Source organism: Phyllostomus hastatus, unplaced genomic scaffold (assembly GCF_019186645.2).
Source record: "Phyllostomus hastatus isolate PE091 unplaced genomic scaffold, TTU_PhHast_1.1 phas_contig_118, whole genome shotgun sequence".
Classification (NCBI taxonomy): domain Eukaryota; kingdom Metazoa; phylum Chordata; class Mammalia; order Chiroptera; family Phyllostomidae; genus Phyllostomus; species Phyllostomus hastatus.
Window position 1 is genome coordinate 11,545,243 of NW_025333543.1, and position 18,863 is coordinate 11,564,105.

Below are 18,863 nucleotides of genomic sequence, written 5' to 3' on the forward strand. Positions count from 1 at the left end.
TTTTTAATTTTTTTCACATTTTTAATGTACAATTGTCTCAATTTCCCCCTCCCCCACTCCCTCCCACCCCAGTCATCCTAACTTCCCACCTTTGATTCTACCCACCTTTGGCTTTGTCCATGTGTCCAAAGTTGTTCTTTACAACCCTTGCCACTTTTCCACTCATTATCCCCTCCCACCTGTCCTCTGGTTACTGTCAGTTTGTTCTTAATTTCAATGTCTTTGGTTATATTTTGCTTGCTTCTTTATTTTGTTGATTAGGGTCCACTTAAAGGTGAGATCATATGGTATTTGTCTTTTACTTCCTGGCTTATTTCACTTAGCATAATACTCTCCAGATCCATCCATGCTGCTTCAAAGGGTAGGAGCTCCTTCTTCCTTTCTGCTGCATAGTACTCCATTGTGTATACATACCACAGTTTTTGATCCACTCATTTACTGATGGGAACTTAGGTTGCTTCCAACACTTGGGCATTGTAAATTATGCTTCTATGATCATTGGGGTGCATAGGTTCTTTTGAATTGATGTTTCAAGATTCTTAGGGTATATTCCCAGCAGTGGAATTGCTGGGTCAAAAGGCAGTTCCATTTTCAGTTTTCTGAGAAAATTCCACACTGTTTCCAAAGTGGCTGCACCAGTCTGCATTCCCACCAGCAAGGTACTAAGGTCCCTTTTCTCCACAACCTTGCCATTACTTGTTTGTTTATTTGGTTATGATGGCCATTCTGGCCTGTGTGAAGAAAACCATTCATCTTTAAATGCAAACATCCATATGGAATTTAAGCCAACTTATTTCCAAATGGAAAGGCTCTTTTATTGCTTTATTTTATTCCTATTGGGAAAACACTTTGCCTGGGCAGTGATCATTCATGTGCCTGAGAAATCTTATGAAGCCATTATCATTCCAAAGAAAGCCTCTATTTTCCTTAGAAAGAAGGTGATTTTATTATCTCACAGTTCCCTTTTAATATTTTCCACCTCATGATTCATGACATATCCTCAAAGGACATAATTTATGAACTTCAAAATTATAGGTTTACTGTTCTTGATTAAAAAAATTAGTAAACATCTATAGTAAGTCAGCTTGATTGACAAAATTTTGAAACATTGTTGGTCTAACATTAACCACTTCAAAAATAAAGTCATCTAAGTACTCTTATCCCCATAGCATTTGGCTTAGTTTTAAATGCCTAAAAGTGTCATTTATTTTTTTGTTCACTCAAACATATTTACTGAGCATCTACTATATGCTAGGTAGTACACTAGAACTTGGGACTTAAAGGCAGGTAAATCATAACACCGGTGTCCAGGGTGTCACAGTCTAAAGTAATAGTTGCTTTACTGTTTTGTTAATGATAAACCACACATTCAAATAAATTTCAAGTGTAGACACAGATGCAGCTTAGATAATGGCCATTTATTGCCCATTCACTGAAACAGAATAGCACTGTATAGAAAGAACAGAACTCTGAAATTATATTCAACCATTGGAGTACAGCAGGTGTTTGGGGTACATAAACAGTTGCAGGTGCTTAGAGGAAATCCAGCCTTGTAGGCAAAGATGGTATCTAGAATTTCTGTCAGTAAGTAGGCAAGCAATCATTTCTAGAGGGTCCAAAACACTGATCAGTGATAATGTGCTGTGAGAGAATTAAACATCAATAATATAAGCTGTCCAGGCAGGAAAGTAAGCAATTGTCTTTCAAGAAGTATGCCAACATATCTTGAAGTGAGCAAGGTATGTTTACCTTGTTGGGGCAAGTTTAATCTGGGTCAGGAAGAAAGGGAAGTGTGGGTATGTTTGTAGTTTTAAACATTTAAAAAAATATTTTATCTATTTATTTTTGGAGAAAGGGGAAAGGAAGGAGAAAGAGAGGGAAAGAAACATCGGTGTGTGGTTGCCTCTCACATGCCCCGCACTGGGGACCCAGCCCACAACCCAGGCATGCACCCTGAATTGGGAATCAAACCAGCAACTCTTTGGTTCACAGACTGGCAGATAGTCAATCCACTGAGCCACACCAGCCAGGGACTAAGAACATTTTTAAAGTAGATACTTAGTAAGAGTAGATGAGGCAAAAAACTGATTAAGCCAACTGGGTATACAGTTTGAGCTCCCCTAAAGATGTTTTGAGGAGTAAATTATAATGTAAATAATACATACAAAGAACTTAGAACAGTACCTCATATGTAGTGTTTAAAAATTATTAACTTATCATTATATCTATCTATCTACTTGATCTACTAGGTTGTCAATAGGAATCTCATGTTTAGTGTGTTCAAAACAGAATACTTGATTCCCCAGACTTGTCTGCACTTTAATCTTCACCATCTCTGTGTATGGCACTATTTTATTGTTAACATAGTTAGATTTTTATTTCTTCCCTATCCACATTCAACCTACCAGCAAGTTCATGAATATTCTGCTTTCAAAAAAAGGCCATATCTCAGCAAATCTTCTGCTCGTTACCCAATCCAAAATACTAAGCTACACTAGTGCCTCTAAACTTATTTCTTTTTTCACTTCTTGCTCCCTTCCAATTCATTATCACATATAAGTCATAGTAATTGTTTGAAAAGACTCCCTTGTTCATGTTCTTCAGTGACTTCTCATTCCTTGTAGAATAATACCTAAACACTTTTCCATGGCTCACAAGGTCCTGCTTGATTTTGAACCCACTTACCTCTCCAGGACAATATTGTCCCACTTTCCCCTTCATCTACATTAGCTGCCATTTTTGTTCCTTAAAATTGTTTTCTACCCTTCACTGACTCCAGCTTCTGCCTTGATTATGTATTTGGCTTGGGATGACAAACAGCTTGGGATGCTGTTTGCTAAATTCTTTAAATATTTATTTAGTTAGTTATATAAAGTCTCCCTTTCAACTGTTAATATTGAGCACTATCTGCATAAAGCTTTATTATATCTATATCTTTCTATGTCTATATGTATCTCTATTTCTGTATCTATGTACTTTCTCAAGAAACTAAACTGTTTTATATAGGGATTATTATCTATTTCTGGGAGTCAGTACAATTATACCTGATTGTTTTGGACTATGAAAGCAGGTAAAAAGCACTAACCTTTACTTTTAATAAGCAAGAAAATACTGGAAATATTTAATCAACTGTACATTAAATAACCTGTAATTCACAATGAAATTAATCAAATTGTCAAAATAAATAAAAATTATAAAGAAAAAAAGAGTAAAGTAAAAGAAGTAGATTCAAATGGGGATATGTAGTAGATTCAATGAAGATGAGATGGATATGGGTGAAAGGCAAAGAGGCATCAAGTACAGTTTTGATATTTCAAGTCTAGATGACCAGGGCAAACATGATCATCAAAAGGGTGATTGGGGACCAGTGCTACCTTTGGAAGGACAGTGATGGGATCAGTTTAGACATGTTGATTCTTCTGTAAAAGTCAGACACCCAAGTGGAAATGTTCAGTTTGAGGCATGAAATTAAAGTAGAGTGAAAGTTGGAAGTATGGGAATCACACACAAAATGACATATACAATTTTGAGAACAAAGTCAGGGGTTGAGCCCTGGCTGGTGTGCTGGTCTGCAAACCAAGGGGTCACTGGTTAGATTCCTAGTCAGGTCATATGCCTGGGTTGCAGGCCATGCCCCCAGTAGGTGGCATATGAGAGGCAACCACATATTGGTGTTTGTTTTCCTCTCTTTCTCTCACCCTTCCCCTCTTTCTAAAAATAAATAAATAAAATATTTAAAAAATTTAGAAAAGTCAGAGGGTAGATTTTAAGGAAAATCTTAATTCAGAACAGGATAAAAAAGGACCATAAAAATTGGTAAAGCAGAATTCTAGCTGCTAAGAAGTTTGGAAGCCAAAGGTTGCAGAGGACATTTAAAAATTGATGGTAAGGAGATTTTGTAGGCTGATGGAGGGTCCTTGGGCCCTCACTGGGGACAGCATCTGCTCCAGCAGCTTTGAAGGAAAGCCTGGTCAGTGATTGTGACTGGGTAGCACCCTGTCATTGTAGAGCAGCAAATTCACAGATCTGCACCAGGAGAGACCTGGATGCTTAAAGTTGCTGGGGGTAAAATATGCAGTAAGAGACACACAGCTGGTTGGTTATCTCAGCTGGGACTATGGTTGCTGGCTGAAACAGTACCAGAGAAACTAGGGAGCTGGATGACACCTGGCGATGGGAGAAGAGATGGGCCATGACTGGTCATAACTCAGTCCCTGGACTAGTCAGATACCTGATTCGTGTGGAAAGCCCAGCACTTGTTAGGAATGGCCTGCTGCAAACAGGGGAATTTGTTCAAAACACGTTCTCAGCTGCAGTGTAAGGACTGCTTGCCTACAGTGGCAGGGTCAGCAAAGAGGGAGAAGGGGGGCACAATTTGCTCCCACCCAGGGCACCCCAGGAATTGCTCAAAGAGGGGCAGCAGGGGCTCATGAAGTAGCAGCACCCAGAGAGACTTAATTCAATAGGAGAACTAAACTGCCCTGAAGGAATTTTGTGTACATGCAGGCCCAGGCCATCAAAGAGTGAGAAGGAGAAGTGTGATTTCCTCCCACTCAGTTCACCTCACAGACCAATCAAAGGGTAGCATAATGACGCAGATCATAGGTGCCAGTTTGGTGCATATGCCCAGTGCACAGTGTGGGCCACACAATGCTCTAAGGGCATGGAATGGAAACTAGACATCTGTAAATATAATAGCCCAGAATGAGCCCCCAACCTCACAAAACTACAAAAAATGAGAAAATAAATAAACAAAGCACCCCCACCCCTGCCTGCAGCAACCAGGAAAACCAACAGAACCCCCACTTGGCAGGTTTAAAGGCAACAGGAGGCTTTTTTTTTCAAGTGTAACAAAATAAGACCTGGAGCTGTGAGAAGACCACAGAAAGTTAACACCAACAGCTGAATAAATTTCACTTTGCCATCCTTCAGAACTTGCATTTATTTTATTTTTTGTTATTTTTATTTCTTTATTTTCTTATTTTCTTATTTTTATTTTTTATGTTTCTTCCTTCCATTTATATTTTTTGTTTGTTTGATTTTATTGTTTGATTGTTTTTTATTCTCCCTTTCATATTGCATTATCATTTTCTTCTTTCACATCATTTGTATTCCAATAACACAGTACTTTTCATCTTTTATTTTTTAATTTTACTCAGATTACATATTTCTTATATTATTGTTATTACAAATCACATATGGCACCCTTTTCTGGTATTAATCCATTTAGCCATCTTCCTGAACTTTATGACTATAGTGGTTAACTTTGTTCTCTCACAGTATCCCAACTTTCTGTCTCTTACACTATTTTTCCCCCACCTAACCTCACACAAGTGCTCTGATTTCTAAAGTCAGCTCACATTCTTTTTGACTTCTAATAAGAGTTTTATCCCTCTTTCACATTTTACACAAATGGCTAGTTGGGTCAAATATCAAGGTTTTTGTTATACTTCTCCAAAGGACCTCCTATCTGTTCTCTATCTATTCTCTTATTACATTCTCTTCCACTGTCTTACTCCCTTTTACATTTGCCTATTGCCTAATCACATACAGGACAAGGTGGGAGTTGTGAATACCAGCAAACCTACTGAAGGAGATAATCCACCCAGAAAGGAACCACCAACAGTAAAGCCCAAGTATAACAAGAGAGCCCACACAAAGAAAAGAAAGGAGAACCCTATATCATCCAGACAAAGAGATCAAAGAGACCACAGCACTGAATCCCACAGAACAAACCCTTGCAGACAGCTTGCAAAGCAGAGAATTGGGAATAGCAGAAACAAACAGGGAGTCACTAAATTGGGGAGACAAAGAAAGAAACCACAACCAAGAGGAATGGAAGCTCCATAGTAAAAGCTAAATGAAATGGAGGCAAGCAGTCAGATACAGAATTCTAAAGAATAGTGATAAGAATGCTGGAGGAACTCACTGTCAACTGTAATGAACTGAGTGGGAACTACAACAGTATGAAAAAGGAAATAAACTATACCAAGAACCAGGAAGAAATAAATAATACAATTTCTGAAATAAAACATACATGAGAAGGAAAAGAAGCAGGCTGGATGGAGCAAAGGAGTGAATTAGTGAGCTGAAATACAAACTACAAAGAAATACCTGACTGGTGTGGCTCATTGGACTGAGCACCAGATTGTGAACCAAAGGGTCACTGGTTTAATTCCCAATCAGAGCACATGCCCAGGTTGCAGGCCAGGTTCCCAGTAGGGGCACGTGAGGGGCAACCACAAATTGATGCTTTTCTCTCTCTCTTTCTCATCCACTTCCCCTCTCTCTAAAAAGTAAATAAATAAAATAATTTTAAAAAAAGGAATACCCAGGTAAGGAGGCTGCATGAAAAAAGACTAAAAAAATATGAAGATAACTTAAGAGAATGGCAAGACAACACAAAACTCAACAACATTGAATCATAGGAATACCAGAAGGAGAAGAAAAGGAGTAAGGGATAGAAACCCTGTTTGAAAAAATAATGACAGACAATTTCCCCAACAGGAGAGGGGAAAAGCCATGCAAATGCAGTAAGCACAGAGGGTGCCAATCAACATGAACTGAAAGAGGCCTCATAAAGTCCCAAATTTAAAAGACAGAGAGGATCTTAAAGGCAGCAAGGGAGAAACAACAAGTAATATACAAGGGAACTTCAATAAACCTAGGAGCTGATTTCCCAACAAAAGCATTAAAAGCCAGAGGGGAATGGCAAGAAATATTCCAAGTAATGAAAAGCAAAAGCCTGTAATCTAGATTATTCAACAAGACCCTCAATTAAAATGAAGGGAAAATAAGGAATTCCTCAGAACAAAGTACACTAAAAATATATACTTCCACCAAACCAGCACTACAAAATATGCTAAAGAGACTACTTTTAAGAAGAGAAAAAAAAAGAGTGCTTGAGAGAGGAACACAGTACCTAATAAATAACTACCTAGTAAATAAATAAGTGCTTATCAATAATAACCTTAAATGATAATTGATTAAATGCTCCAATTAAAAATCATAAGGTAGCTGAATGGATAAGAAAATATGACCTACACATGTGCTGCCTATAAAAGACCCACCACAGAATAAATTACCCACACAGACTGAAAGTAAATGGTTGGAAAAAATATTCCAAGAAAATAGACAGGAAAAACAAAGCTTGTGTAGTAATACTTATATCAGGCAAAGTAAACTTCAAAACAAAGGGCATAAAAAAGGAGACACAAAAGGACAATTCATATTACTCAACGGAAGATTCCATCAAGAAAGCATACATATTATAAACATATATGCACCCAACATAGCAGCATCCAAATACATGAGGAAAATCTTAGAGGACTTCAGGAAAGATATTGATGGCGGCACAATTATAGTAGGGGATTTTAACACACCACTGTCAAAAATGGATACATCTTCCAAACAAAATATCAACAAGGACATTGTAGCATTGAACAATGCCCTAGATCAAATGGACTTAACTGTTATGTGGAAACTAATCCCTACAAGCAAAATACACATTCTTTTCAAAGGCATATGGAACATTGTCAAAGATAGACCTAATGATTGTACACAAAAGAAGCTTCAACAAACTCAAGAAGCTTAAAATCATATCAAGCAATTTCTGAGACCACAGAGGCCAGAAACCAACCTTAAGGGAAAAACTCAAAAACACTCATATTCATAGAGATTGAAAAGTTTTCTATTAAACAATGGGTTAATAAGCAGATCAATGAAGAAGTCAAAAATGTTGTGGAAACAAATGAAAATGAATTCACAAACAGTACAAAACTTATGGGACACAGAGAGGACAGTGCTGAGAGGGTAGTTCAGAGCTACATGGGCCACTGAAGAAGAAACATTTCAAATGAACAACCTAACTCTACATCTTCAAGAACTGGAGAAACAACAGCAAAGAGCTCACAGCTAGTAGAAGGGAGTAGAAAACCAAGATAAGAGCAGAAATAAATTACAGAAAGAATAATAACACAACTGAAAGGATCAATAGAGGACCTAGTTCCTTGAAAAGATAAATAAAATTGAGAAGCCTTTTATGAGACTCATCAAGAACAAAAGAACAAAAGGATCCAAATAAATAAAATCATAAGTGAAAGAGGAGAAATTACAACTGATACCACACAGATACAAAGGATTATAAAAAATTACTACCAACAAATATATTCCAAGAAATTTGAAACCTTGGTGAAATGAACAAATTTCTAGGGAAATATAATCTTCCAAAACTGGATGAAGAAGAAGCAGAAAGCCTGAACAGACCAATAACAGCTGATGAAATCCAAGCAGTAGTCAAAGAGCTCCTGGCACACAAAAGCCATGCACCAGACAGTTTCATAGATGAATTTTACAAAAAATGTAAGGGAGAGATAACCTCTATACTTCTCAGACTATTCCAAAAAGTACATGAAGTGGGAAGACTCCTGAACACTTTTTATGAAGCCAGTATTATTCTGGCTTCATAAAGCCAGGATAATCCACAAATCAGATAAAGACACAAGAAAGAAAAAATTATAAGCCAATTTCACTGTTGAACACAGCGAAATCCTCAACAACATATTGGCAAATCACACACAGCAATAGATTGAAAAGATAATATACCATGATCAAGTGGGATTCATCCCAGGGCTGCAAGGGTACTACAATATTCACAAAACAATAAACATAATACATCACATAAAAAAAGAAAGACAAAAATCACACAATCATATCAGTACATGCAGAAAAAGCATTTGATAAGCTACAGCACCCATTTATGATAAAAACACTTAGCAAAGTGGGACTAGAGGGAGCATACCTCAACATAATAAAGGCTATATATCAGAAACCTACAGCCAGCATCATAGACAATTGGGAAAAACTGAAAGGTTTGGCACTAAGACAGGAATAAGACAAGGATGTCCACTTTCACCACTTCTATTCAAATTGCATTGCAAATCCTAACCACAGTGATCAGACAAAAAAAAAAAAAGAAATAAAAAGCATCCAAATTGGAAAGGAAGAGTAAAACTCACTGTTTTCAGAAGACACAGTAGTGTACATAAAAAAAAATATGTGGGGTGCCACCAAAAATAACCATCCTATTAAGTGACTTTGGCAAAAGAAGGGGATACATGATATTCAGAAATAGAAGACTTTTTTGTACACCAATGACAAAATAATGGGAAACAGAAATCAGGTTAAAAATACCATTGCTACATGAACAAGATAAATAAAGCACCTAGGAATACACCTAACCAAGGAAGCAAAAAACCTGTACTCTGGAAATGACACAATGCTGAAAAGAGAAATTAAGGAAGGCAAAAATAAATGGAAGCACATATCATGTTCATAATGGGAAGAATTAACATCATGAAAATGTCCATACTACCCAAAATAATTTATATATTCAATACAATCCCTATTAAAATACCAAGGACATATTTCACTGATATAGAACAAACATTTAAAAATTTTATATTGAACCATAAATGACCCCAAATAGCTTCAGCAATTTTGAGAAAGAAGAACAAAGTTGGAGGGATCACAGTACCTGATATCAAACTATATTACAAGGCCACTGTAATCAAAACAGTTTGGTACTGTTATAAGACAGAAACATAGATCAATGGAACAGAATAGAGAACCCAGAAATTAACCCATGTCTCTATGGTCAATTAGTATTTGACAAAGGGGGCAAAAACATAAAGTGGAGTAAAAGTAGCCTCTTCAACAAATGGTGTTGGAAGACCTGGACAGCTACATGCAATACAATTAAACTTGACCATCAATTAAAATCATATACAAAAATAATCTCATGGTTGATAGCTTAAATATAAGTCACGACACCATAAAAGTCCTAGAGGAGAATATAGGCAGGAAAATCTCAGATATTCCTTGTAACAATATTTCCACTAATATGTCCCCTAGAGACAGGGACATAAAGGAAAAATGAATAAATTGTACTTCATCAAAATAAAAAGTTTCTGTATAGCCAAAGAAAACAATAGCAAAATGATAAGGGAATCATCCATGTGGGAAAATATATTTGCACATGATACCTCAGACAACAGTTTGATCTCCAAAATATATAAAGAACTCACATGGCTCCAGTCCAGGAAGACAGACAAGTTAAAAAAAAGAGCAAAGGACCTGAACAGACACTTCTCTAAGAAGGATATATAGAAGACCCAGAATCATAAAAAAGGATGCTGAGTATCACTAGCCATCAGACATATGCAAATGAAAATCACAAAGAGATACCACTTCACAGTGGTCAGAATGGCCATCATAAACAAATCAACAAACAAGTGCTGGCAAGGTTGTGGAGAAAAGAAAACCCTAGTACACTGTTGGTGGGACGGCATACTGATGCAGCCACTGTGGAAATCTGTATGGAATTTCCTTATAAAAGTAATAATGGACATGCCTTTTGATCCAGAAATTCCACTGCTGGGATTACACCCTAAGAACCCTGAAACACCAATTTAAAAGAACTTATGCACCCTAATGTTCATAGCAGCATAATTTACAACAACCAAGTGCTGGAAGCAACTTAAGTGCCCATTAGTAAATGAGTGGATCAAAAAAACTGGTACATTTACATAATGGAATACTATGCATTAGAAAGAAGGAGCTCCCCCCATCTATGACAACACGGATGGATCTGGAGATAATTATGCCAAATGAAGTAAACCAGGAAGTTAGAAATAAATACCATATGATCTCACCTATTAGTAGAATTTAATAAAACATGCAAGCAAGCAAAATATAACCAGAGATATTGAAATTAAAAAGAAATTTACAGTAACCAGGGGGTCAGGGGAGAAGTATAATGGGGGATAATAGGGAAGGGCCTTCAAGGAACATATATAAAGGACACATGGACAAAGCAAAGGGGGGTAAGATGGATGGTGGGAGGTGGGGATGGGTAGGGCAGGAGAGTAATGATGGGGGAAAATAGAGACAACTATATTTCAAAAACAATGAAAAATAATGTAACAAAAACTTGGTAAAGGAAATATTTTAAATAAAACAGACTTAGAGGGAGAATGAATGAGAAAACTTTGGTGTCCCTTAGGATAAGAGAGCAAGTATTTGATAGAGGAATTGGTAAAGCATGAAGCAAGAAAGTAAATTAATAGTTCATAAATGTAAAAATTAATATGGAAAGGCATAAAGTTATATATGGAACCAGACAGACTTGCCCCAACATATACACATATTTGGAATCTGACTTATTGCAGCAAAATGAGTATAATTTTGTCTATCAAATGGTGATACATGGGAGAGCTCCATTGCACAGAGCCCTCCTGGCTGGGAATGAGAATAAATCTACCAAGACATAATCTGCTTGGGGAGAAAAGGCTGACCAATCTCTCAGAGGAGAAGGGCCTGGAGTCTCTTTCTCAACAGGCTTTTATTGGTTTGCATAGGAATACAAGGTGTATATGTAAAGCTCATCAATTATTGTCAGACAGTAATGATCCAGGAATAGATAACATTTGAAGAACTATAAGGACTTATTCTGAGTCAGGGTCAGATAGATTGAGTGATGCCAAAGGGCCATAAAACTTTGGGGAACCAACTCATTTTATGCTTGGACTCTTAATATTTAAATTGAGGGCCTTCTTAGCAAAGCAGGTTTCACAGGATTTTATGCATTCTTTCTTAGACCTGATTGCTGCCCCCCTGCTGGGAACCACCCATTCCAGCACAGGGCTGCACCCTGCTTCAGCATTGTTTTGGGCCTGAATCAAGTGAGGGAAGCCAGGCAACCAAGAGATTAGGAGACTTCTTATAGGTAGAATGAGGACTCAGACTAGGACTCAGACTATGACAGAGCTGAGAGGTGAGGATCTTTTGTGCCTCCTCCATAATCCCCTAAATCCTTCCCTGATGGCCCCTTTATGGCTGTGCCTATCTTAGGTTGTTCCTTCCTTGAGGAATCTAATCCATCATTGACTATCCAGCCATCCTCTAGGGGCCAAGCAGGGTGAAGTAAAGGGGGCAGAGGCTACGTCCCTGCTGGGAGGTAAGTTTTGTCTCCTTAGTGGCTTATGGTCCCAAGTTCCCCTAGCCATGGGGCCTTTTTGTCTGTCAGCAGGGTTACAGCTTCTGAAACCAGGCAGGGTGGTTCCCAAGGGTGATAGTAATATCTCCTTTTTGGGTATTATGGTTGGCATTAGAGGTAATATAAAGTTTCTGATTATGATTGGTATACAATAAAATATTATCAATATAATTTGTACATAGGAAAATGTTTTCAGATTGGTTTAAGACAACCTAAAAGATTAGGATAAAGTATTTTTTACATAAAAACTTAGCAGAACAGACATACCTGATAATTTGAAGAAAAATAATAGTAACCCTACAGAGAGGTACTTCTGTCCTCCTCCTTCCTAACAGAAACACAATTCTCTTTAGATATGCTACATGAAGTGTATGCTCCTGAGGAGAGCTTGACTTTGCCTCAGTCAGGTCTGAGTCTGATTTATCAGAAGCAGAGATCCCCAAATTTCTTAGATCCCTTAGTTTCTAAATATTTCTTATGACTTCTCTAAGCACAAATAAATACCTAATTTCTCCAAACACAACTTATCAAACCTGGAATCATTATCACCTTCATTACCTCATCCATATTGATTTCAAATAACACCTTTTATAATAGTAGCTGCTGAAAAAGCAACTTCTCACTGGTATAGCATTCTTGAAAGGAATGTAGTGGGATCCGTTTTTGAAGTTGTGGGCTAATAGTGTGTATGGAATCCTGCAGGTGCTGAATATAACTCTATTTCTTTCAAAAATCTAAACTACATTGTTATAGAGGACCATTCCACATGGTGTGGGGAGTGTAGCCCAGCCCCTGACATAGAAAACCAATGGGGAGTGAGGTCAGCACATAGGACCCATGCTCACGGATAGGTTTTCCTGTGGGGAATCAGGCCTGCATTGTACCTAAGCTGCTATGAGACTTGCTTTTGCTAAAACTCCCTCACCCTGAATTAAGGCAGCAAATGTTTATGGCATATCTTTAAAGTAACTTCCTGAAATCTGTGCTAAACCTCCCAAATACAAGTTTAACTAGTTCAACCATTTTTCTCTTTGCATTTGTAAATATCCTTCTTCTTTGATGTAACTAGCACCATCCTCTCCTCTGTTTTCTGTAAGAGGTAACCACCTAAAGTGAACCTGTGTGTAGTAAATGAGAACCATCCTCAATGTAATGTGCCCAAAAAAGCAGTAAAAGACAGTCCAGGCAGGAGTCAGGGCCCTCTGTCACTCAGAGAGTGGTCATGCTGTCCCTTTTTCTCCACAGGACTTCTACAGTCTGTGTGAATTTGTTCGTTGTATCCACAACACGTGGACCCCACTGACCAAGGTCCACATCACATTACAGCACCCTTGTAAGTTTACTGTGGCATACAAGAGTACCCATTCACACAGTTTGGGAAAACTCATGTTTAAATGTATTTATGTTCTTTGCCAGTGACTGATTCAGAAATAGAAATGTCTAATTTGAGCAACTAAAGCAGGAAGAATGACTGTTTTAAAATGTATATTTAGTTGTTATTCATGTGTGGCAAGCAAATAGATCAGATGCTTGCCATTGAAGAGTTAGTTTGTTATTCTATAGATACCAAGAGGAGGGGGCACATAGTGTCTTGGAGGACAAATGGGAAAGTACCATGGTTTGTAAGCCAAAGGAGTGAGAAAAAAAGTCAGCTGACGTCTTTACTGTAGTTTTCTGGGGAAGAAGGAGGCATAGCAGGGTAACCAAGTTTAGAGATTGGCTAGTTTGAATAATTTTATTGAGCACTGGGGCATAGGGGCCCCACTGGGGCATATCCTTACTTGTCTAGTACTTTTCCCTAGGATGATAAAGGCAGGGTAATAATGGCACTGAGTGTGAGAGCTGAATATTTGAGATGGTTGCGGATATGGGTTCTAGACTGTTTGATTTGCATATGAAAAGCACTCTTACAGGTTAGTCATTTTTTATCTTCAGGAATTGGCTAGCTTTTTCTAGAAGCAGCAATGCTCAAGATGTCAAAGTATGAGAAACATATGGTTATTACAATGATGAGGCATCTGAATGCTTTTTTCCTGGTGCTTCTGATTCAGCTGTAGCAGTACTCTTCTGTCTCTTCTTTTGGAAATATAAGACTTCCAATGAATGGGACAATCTTGCTACAATCCTGAAGATGAAGCTGAGACAGGAGGGTGGGTGAATATATAAACACTGTAAAACAACGGAGTGGAATCATTTGTATTTAGTTTATCTTGAACCTTGTCAATATTTGGACTTTTACTTATGTGAATCAATACATTTTCTGGTTATTTAAGTCAGTTTTGTTGCAGCATGTATTTGTTGTTGGTTTTAGATTTCCTATTACTCTGAAATATCTGTTCTAACATTTATAAAACCATGCTGTGAAAAGCCACAGGAACTATTGAAGTGGGGTGGAGAGAAGTAGGAGAGTGTAAAGTGAGGATAAATGGTGAAGGAAAATGACTTGACTTGGGGTGGAGAACATATTTCCAGTGGAAGTGGGATTCTTTCATGGGAACAATAGAAAAGCATTTCAGAATTCAGGAAGGTGGCATCGGGGTAGGAGGGAGCAGATTCCACTTGCCCCTACATGGGAGAAAATCCTAGCCAATCTACAGAGTAAACAAGCAAACAATCCACAATACCTCCACATCTGAAAATAAGAGAACAAAGATTGTAGCGGAACTGAAAAACCAGATGGTCAGGAGAGTGCTTCAGGACAATACGGTTCCAGGGACCAGAGCAGGATCCAGGGGGCTGCAGCCCCAGGCCTGGTGCCCACTGCTGGGTTTGCTACAGAGTCCTTGGGAGACAGCCAGGGCAACTGCTCCCTCCTCAGCCAAACAAGGTCTGAGCGGCACTGGCAGAAACCCATTTGCTAGCAAACACACAGGAGCTGTGAGCACCCTCAGAGTCTGTAGACACTGGCAGAGTTGAGAGTTGTGTGATGGGCTCTGACCCTCATAGTCACCAGTCTGGTGGCAGAATTGGGCTGTGGGAGAGGCCAGGCCATTGTATGGAGTGGCAGGCTTGAGTGGGAGGAATTTCTCAAAAAGAAAAAGTGAAAATACAGACACAGTTTGGGGAATTCTACAGCAATTGCTCTAGCCCCCCTGCCACCCAGCCAGGCAGCACTCCCAAGGTTGTACAGAAGGTTATGCTTACACAGAAGACCTTGCGCACCCCCATAGCACTGGGAAGGGTGAGGCAGCCTGGCTGAGGAAGTTGGTGAGTGTGCCCAGGCACCCCAGCCCACAGTAGTAACCCTGAGGAAGGTCCTGGATCCCACACCCAAGGCACAGGGGAGAGGTGCCAGGATAGGTCCCTGAACAGTACGTGTGGCTGGCTGAGTACAGATGTGGAAGAAAGAAAAGCCATACCGTTCGCCCCTCAGACTGCTGCAGCTAGCAAGACTGGAAAAACCAGTTTGGCGACCTTGAAACAAAGATGCTTTTTAGTTTTACTCTATTTTAATATTTTTTAATAATTTTTAATTTTTCAATTTTTATTATTTTTTCTCTTTCAATTCCTTTTTCCTCTCTTTCCTTTTTTCTTGTTTTATTCCTTCTTTCTTTCTTTCCTCCAATTTTATTTCTTTTTCCTTCCTGCAATTGCCTTTTTTTTCAAATACCTACAAATTAGACCCCCCCCCCCAAAAAAAAAAAAACAACCCTGGAACTGTGAAAAGATCAGAGTTAGAATCAAAGAAGGGCCATCACAATAGCTATGACAGTGAGACAAATTTCAATCTCTATTACAGAGAACCTGCACATTATTGCATATTTGTATTATTATTATTTTTTATTATTTTTACATCTTTTATTTTAATAGTATTTTTGTGTTCCTCTTCTTTCTGTATAGTCTGCTTTGCTAGGCTGGTTATATTGTATCATTTGACAAATTTCCTCTGATATCTCTTTCACAGTATATTGCTAATTTACTGTCCTTCACTTTACTTGTGTCCCATTAGCACAATACTCAAGGTCCTACACTCCCTATTCTTGTTATCTAGATCACATTGATTCTATCATATGATTGTTGCTCTAATATTATTGTAAATAATAGCTATTCAATACAATTGTAAATACTTCAAAACACCACTCCCAGATCTTAGCCCACTTCAAAATTTCCTGAACTCTATTACTGTAGTGGTTAACTACATTCTCTCACTCACTACACCTATTTACTATCCTTCACTCTCACCTTACCTCAGAATCTAACCTCCCACAACCTCACTTTCCAGATCCAACTCACAATCTTTCCTTCCCCAACAAGACTCTTATCTTCTTTCTATCCTTTCTAACAATCAGCTACTTGGGTGGAAGATCACAGTTAACACTATATATAGCCAAAGAATCTCCTATCTCTTCTCTACTGAATGCTACTATAAATATCATAGAATACTCTTTTGCTGTCTTAAACCATTTTCCCTTCCCCCTCCACTGATCACAAAAAAGAGTAGGTGGAAGTGGTGAACACCAGTATACACACTGGAAGAGGAAACCAAACAATAAAGGAACCACTAACAGATAACAACAGAAGAAGGTGAAGGAGGAAGTGGAAACCACACAAACTTCAACCCAGGACCTATCTGGAAATACAACTAAACAGTGAAGACACTACCCAGTACAAACAACTGAACAAGAGCAAGACAGAATCCTCAAAACATTAAACACACAGAAGAACCAGCTTCAACACAACCTACCCTCACCAGCACACGATGCACAAGGTGGTGGACAGACTGACCCTCAGTTAACCAGTTAGTAGGAAGGACCCTCCAAAGAAACACACAACAACAATAAAAAACCAGAGACAAACACAGACTCAACTTAAATGACAGCCCAAGACCAGTGATCTTGGAATATCAAGGAGACTGCACCACTGAATTTCACAGGTATTCTACCACAGAAGTTCACACCATAAACCCAAGGAGCCAGAACAGATCAATTTAAGAAGCTGAGGTTAACAAGAAGAGTCTCACAAACAATGGGAAGATAAAGAAACAATCCCCAAATGAAGAGAAAGGAGAAAGCCTCAGAAAGAATGCTAAATGAAATAGAGGCAACTCAACTATCAGATATTGAGTTCAAAGCAATGATTATTAGGAAGCTCAGTGAGCTCACAATGAGCTACCAGAAACTACAGGGAAGCTACAATGAACTCACTGAAAATTATAACATAAAAAAAGAAATAGAAACTATCAACAAGGGCCAAGAGGAAGTGAAGAATACAATTTCTGAACTGAAGAACACAGTAGAAGGAATGAAAAGCAGGATCAATGAAGCAGAAGATTGGATCAGCAAGCTGGAGGACAAAGTAGAAAAAATCACCCAGAAAGAGCAAGAAAAAGAAAAAGAGGTTCAGAAAGAATGAGGAGGGATTAAGAGAAATGAAAGACAACATGAAACCTAATAATGTGTGTTTAATAGGGATACAGGAAGGAGAAGAAGAAGACCAATAGATAGAAAACCTATATGAAAAAGTAATGATGGAAAACTTCCTTAATTTGATGAGAGACAAAGTCACACAAATCCAGGAAACACAGAGAGTCCCAATCAAGAGGACCCAAAGACACCCACTTCAAGACAAATCATAATTAAAATGGCAAAATACCAAGACAAAGAGAGAATCTTAAAGGCAGCAAGAGAGAAAAAGGAAGTAACATACAAGGGAGCCCCAATAAGGCTAGCAGCTGACTTCTCAATGCAAACGCTCCAAGCCAGAAGAGAATCACAAGAAATATTCCAAGTGATGAGAACCAGAGGCCTGCAACCAAGGCTACTTTACCCAGCAAGGCTGTCAATCAAGACAGGAGTCCAAATAAGGAGCTCCCCAGACAAAAGAAGTCTAAAAGAATACACCTCCACCAAACCAGCTCTGCAAGAGATGCTAAAGGGCCTGCTTTAAAGAAAGGAAGGAAAAGAGAGAGAGAGAGAGAGAGAGAGAGAGAGAGAGAGAGAGAGAGAGAGAGAGAGGGAGGTACGTAAATGGCAATGAATAAGTACCTATCAATAATAACTTTAAATGTAAATGGATTAAATACTCCAATCAAAAGATAAAGAATAGCTGAATGGATAAGAAAGCATGAACCACACATATGCTGCCTTCAAGAGACCCACCTCACAACAAAAGACCTACACGGGCTGAAAGTAGAGGTCTGGAAACAAATTTTCCAAGCAAAAGACAGGAAAAAGCCAGGGAAGCAATACTCATACCAGACAAAATAGACTTCCAAAAAAAGGGCCATAAAGAGAGACCCAGAAGGTCACTACATAATACTCAAGGAAAGAATCCATCAAGAAGACATAAAGATTGTAGGATGTGAGGGTGATCTGGCTGCGACATCTGTCACCCCATTGATCGCCAGGGTTGATTCGGCTGATCTGGCTGGCTAGGCAGGTGTCCCCTTCCTCCCTCACCGATCCATGTGTGTCCCTCCTGAAGCTGCACGCTCGGTCGAAGAGGACGACCTTCCCAACTAGAGGAGAGGACCAGTCTTCGGTCAAGGGTATACGAGTAGCTGCGCTCCCCTGCTAGAACCTCCAAACAAGCTCTCAAGAAGACATAAAGATTGTAAATATATATGCACCCAAAATAGGAGCACCCAAATACATAAAGAAAATGTTAGAGGACTTCAAGAAAGATATTGACAGCAACACAATTATAGTAGGGGATTTTAATACCCCACTGTCAAAAATAGACAGATCTTCCAAAAAAATATGTCAACAAAGATATTGTGGCATTCAACAATGCCCTAGACAAATGAGTTTAACTGATATATATAGAGAGAGAGCCCTTCACCCCAAAGAAGCTAAATACATATTCTTTT